Source organism: Tasmannia lanceolata, unplaced genomic scaffold (assembly GCF_043159265.1).
Source record: "Tasmannia lanceolata isolate RefF3 unplaced genomic scaffold, GAP_Taslan_0.1 ptg000745l, whole genome shotgun sequence".
Classification (NCBI taxonomy): domain Eukaryota; kingdom Viridiplantae; phylum Streptophyta; class Magnoliopsida; order Canellales; family Winteraceae; genus Tasmannia; species Tasmannia lanceolata.
In genome coordinates, this window is record NW_027519414.1 from 17,501 (window position 1) to 22,899 (window position 5,399).

A 5,399-nucleotide genomic window follows, 5' to 3' on the forward strand; every position below is an offset into this window, starting at 1 on the left:
GCGAGGGTGGTCGTAGATCAGGTTAGCAATGACCGGATGGAGCAATCCGCCAAAGATTCGATACAGAAGCCGCCAGTCAAAGAGTCAGAGGCGCTGCTAGCATCCGAAATTGGGACGGGTACGCCCTCCTTTAGACAGTGAGAGCACTAGATGACTCGTCTGTATCGTACCGATCAACAGCTGAACAGCTCGACCAATGTCCGTCAGTCGCACGTACTCTATTCACGTTTTGTTTTGAACCCAATCCAGTTAGAAGGGTCTCGACGCCCGCTACGGTTAGGCTCGCACGTGATGCTAAGCAAGGCGCTGTTAAGCCCTCCTGTGGAAATATAGGCCCTCGAGCCGAATTTCTTTACCGAGTTCCCTCTCGGCTGACACGCTGCTCGGGATCAGCGCGAACGGCGGTGAAGCTGCGATTTCACTACGATCTTGTACATGCAAGCCGTGAGCCGTCTTCTCGCCAGGGGTCCTTCCTGGGCCCATGTACTCCATCTACGAAACCAGCCGTGCCTTTCTCGCTCTCCGAGAAGAGGGGAGGAATCAAAGCCCACCAACCTGCTACTCAAACGCACTTTACGCCCAGGCTCTAGCGGAATATCCATACCACTCTGTCGTTCATCGTGGGCTAGCATAGCTGACTATCGTGCAAATCCGGGAAGGTCCTGCGCTGCAATTCGCTCGAAAGAGAGGGGGGCTTGCCATCCGACCTGCTTCCCCCTTCGGACTTCTTCCTGTGGAGTGAACCGATTTGCTTCACACTTGATAGAAGCACTAGTCTCGCGCGGCTGCATGCCTGCTTGTTCGCGCTGTCTGCTGTGCTCTTAGCTTGTTTGAATTGACTGAATCAGGAACTAGCCTAAAGGGTGCATTCCTGAGAAGCGTAGGCTCGGTGCTTCACTCGATAGAAGCGCGGAGAAAGGCCACTCAGCGAGCAGCGCGCGCATCGGGCTTCAAGAAGCACACTAGGGCAGCGCACTAGGGCAATAAGGCATTGAAAGCGCTCGCCTTCGGCTCCCTACTCAGGAATTAGCCTAACGGCAGAGCTCTTGCTGCACTCAACTAATAATTGTTATGATGATAGTACATATAAGGTAAGGCAGGAATAAGACCGAAGCGGATAAGCTCCTGCTAAGCTCAACTCAAAAAGGCTCCACAAGCGCGATAGAGGAGTACTTAACGCGCGTTGAGCGAGCAGCAAGGTTGTTTTTTTTTCTATTCGACCACGTGAACGCGGTTTATCCGTAGTAAAGTAAAAGACTGCTCCTGATGCGAAGTTTACCGCTCCGCTAACGCTATGTGATCCGGTCAAGGCGAATCGAATGGTCTTTTTTCCACTTGGCAATCCCCTTCCATATTATTATATAGGCATATATAGGATTCACGACTGACGCCCTGTGTGGAGAGAGCCCTAAAGCACTGTAAGCAAGTTACTCCACCAAGAGAAGATAGAATCCGCCAAGGGCATTCCCAGCAGCATTAGCTAGTTATATGCAAATGACAGCCAAGGAAGGAATCGGGTCGGGAAAGAAGACTGGAACCGATGTTCCAGATCATTAACGTTCAGACAAGGAAATTTCGTACGAAAGACGTCTAGTTCGCTCAGCCAAACGAAGAGGAATGGGATTTTTCGGCTTCATCGGTTGCAGAGGAGGAACTTGACCGTGTGTGAGTCCATCACATCAGTGGAAAGCTGGCAACTTTGCGCTCGTTTCTTCGTTAAGAGCTTTGAATATGTCTACGGACATCTACTTGACGAGAGCAACTTAGCCCAAAACCCCTATGGGTTGCCCAGCCAATTGAAGGTTCTTTAGTGGTAGGTAGCGAGTTTTCTTATACTCCAAACAAGTAGCTGCTAGCTTGCCTTGCTCCCAACTGCCTTGTACCTACATCAGACATCTAGCATCCTGCCTTGTGCCCGCTAGCCGGCCAACACCTTTCCAGTTTATTTGAATTTTTTGGAGTTGAGGCTGCCCGTTGCTTATGTCACATGGTTTGGGTGCTGGCTACATGGGGGAAGATCAAAAAGTGTGTCGACGCAGTCGGGCGCATAGCCGTTGTCGGTGAGTGCCATGACAGGGTGGTGGTGCTTTCTCGCTGCCGGGTTGGCGAAGGTAAGGAGCTCGTGAGTCAAAATATGTTTGTCAGCCTCGAAAAATGATAGTGAGGGCAGAGGGAGGAGTGAACGGAGGACAGAAGGGAAGTAAACAGTTTCGTTAGCGTAAGAGCATTATCGAGTGTAGTTTCAGTCCTCGGTTAACAGATAAGGGAAGGCAAGTTCCACCTTTTCCCTATTGTCTTGTTTCAGAGCTTCTTTCAAGCAAGTCAGGCGGGCAGGCAAGGGCGTGAAGGTGGGCGGTTGGTTCAGGGAAGGTGAGCTTTGAAGGCGTGCTTCGAGTCCAGCTTCAGCCGAGCGAATAAGGTGTGCTTCGGGTGACATTTCCTGATCTGAAATTTCGTTAGTGAGCTGGTTCGGTTCGGTCTATCCCTTAACTTAACCGAGGGTGGGTGCCCTTCTTTTCGATAGAATGACCGTGAGATTGGCGGAGTGCTGATTCGAGACAAGCATCCAGTTGTTGCCTTCGAGAGCAGGAAACTGAATGAGACGGAGCATAGGGCTACGATAGGCTATGGAAGGAGCAGCGCGAAGAAAGAGGCACGCACGCAAGGAAAGAAGCGAGCATTAGCATCCGCACCCTTTGAAGCCTAGAAGTAAATAGGGAAATCAAATCCCCAGGCAAATAGAATATACCAAACCGAGCGACTCACTTACTAGTCACTTACTCGAAATACCAAACCAAGCTACTCAAATAGAACAAGGAGCTCTACTCATAAGAGGTATTTGAACTGCAGCTCCCATCCAGGCTGTCTAACTCGGAAATCGGGATCGGGAAGAAGAGCATGCAGCCATGAGACTAGTTTACCATTGTCCCGAAGTAGAATGGCTTGAGTTCCCACCTAAAGCGAGCTTGTATGCGCATTTCATTCTTCTATCTTTTCAGTTGCTGTAACGGATTAAGCGTTAGAACGGGAGTTAGAACGCCCGAATGTCTCCACTCATTGAGTAGCTGATACTACTGATTCAGTTAAGGCAAATAGCCCATACAATCAACATAGGATATACGAATCACACTGATCGGAGCTATCCGAACTGCCAATTAATTAATTTACCCATTGAGCTACTCTTTTCAACAACCCTTACTCTAACACAAGTCAAAGTTAAGTACACACGCATTTGCCCGATCTACTTTAGTTTAGCTACTAAGCTTCAAAACTAAGGGCTTACTTCGAACTGGGAGCTAGAACTACAGGGTTAACTACAGAACTAAAGGCAAATAGAATCTAACAGCGGGCAAGTAAACAGCCCATAGACTACCCAGCGACTCAAATTAGCTACTTACTGGAAAATCGCTAATACACAAATATAATACCCAAGCTTGGAAGGATCGCTCACTTGCTGGCTCGCTCCAAACCCAGTCTCGTTACCTGATAAGCCTGATCCTCGCCCACTTTCGCATACATGCTTTCCCGTCGAGTACTGGATTAGCTGGCATAATGAAACGACCAAAGAACAGAACTGAGATCTATAAGAGGAAGGCTGTCAAATAAGCCAAGCAAGCCGGACAGCGCCCCTCTCGGTTGAGTCGTTCCGTTCGGTCCGTGGGCCCTCACTTCACAGCTCCGGACGCACGCACGCAAGCACGCTAGCACGCAGCTACTCCCTCGCACTACTATCGAACGCTCGCACGCTCGCACGGAAGGAAGAGGTTTGACTGAGCCCGGACGAAGCCAATCACATTGAGTTGTAGATTGACATAGTTAACCTTCAGTGCACTTATAATATAAAGTCAGAGTTGAAGCTGAGCGTTCACCTTAGCGGCACCTCTTACCTCAGATGCATGTGTTAAGCATATAACTAGCGAGCGAACCTGACTGAGCCTGCCTGCCTTTCAAGAAGCAGATAATCCAGCAGAAGATGAATACTTGGCTTCAAGCTTCTCAGCGCCATAAACGTATGTTGTTACCTATTCGACCATTCTAAACGTGGCTTCAAAGCTATTCTTTCTATAGCGCTTGCTTCTCTCGGGAATGGAGCTTAGCCCTTTAACCAGCGCTTATCGAGGGAATTGTTTCTAAGCCGACAAAGTCACCTGACTCGCCTACCGACACCGCTCGCTAACCGGTTACCTTCTGTTACCCTTCAATCGGCGGGTACTATCAGACTCGAGTATAATACCTACTATGCTTAGTTTTAGAGGTTAGTTACACATCTATCTCACTTGTAACTACCTGACATACGCTATCAGACTATTGAGATTAACCCGAAACCAGAGTCGCCAACGGCACTCTTTATTGTGTGCTCTGAGGAACTCCTGGTTAGAAGTTACCTTGAGTCCGCTAAAAGACTAGGGCTATGGTAACTAAACCGGTGTCGGCTACCGTTGACTGCTTCTTTTAGGGCTATTACCCCTAAGCCGAAGCGCTGGACTGCACTCGATAATGCTTCTTCTATTGAAAGACGAAGTCCTTGCTCGTGACAACTAGACTTGCACACTCCTGACTTCTGCTATAAGCTATCAAAAAAGAGGGCAGGGAGCTTGTGACTAAGCCGCTAGGGAGACTAAGTAAGACTCCCCCGAATCCGGGGAAGCTTCGGGTTCAGGTACCGTACCGCGGCCGGACCGGAAAGGAGGGGGACAGCGAACCTCCTGCCAAGAGGCCAAGGTAGCTTGCTTACTCTCAGCCACTTGTTAGAAGGAAGTGCAGCTTGATTGGCGGGGGGAATCAACTCACGGAAGATGGTCAAGCAACAAACAAGAAAACGGATGCCGCGCAAGGGCTTTCGCGTTAGGTTCGGCCTGGTTCGATTATACGCGCAATTAATGAGCCTAAACTAGGGGGTTACGCAAGGGGGGTGGGTACTCGAGGGAAATAAACCCTCAATAAAAGCGTGTATTTCCAGTTTAGGAAGAGATAAACTCTAATTCCACTAGATAAACTGGAATTTAACTCTATAATATGAATTCAACCAATAGAGGAGTGGGAGACTCAAAAAGTAGTGGCAGGAAGCAGCACACCAGGAGGTGCGGGACGAACTCCTTCTTTTAAATATTCCAATCGAGCTGCCGAATCAGTACGGCAGGTTAAGTCCAGCAATTCGTAAATCAGCAATTGGTAAACCAGCAAAATAGACACACCTACAAATCATTCTTTTATTCAATCAATCTCATGTAGGAGAGCCTATACCGGAAACTCAAATGTGATAATTCAGGCGAAAGAAAGGTCGATCTTTCTTGTATACCTGCCCGTGAACCCTTCTCTCTCTTTCTTTGATCGAATCCCTTGGTTCCTTCTTTTAAAAAGAGTTGTCCCCTGTCTGTATCAGTCGTCTCTATGGCAAT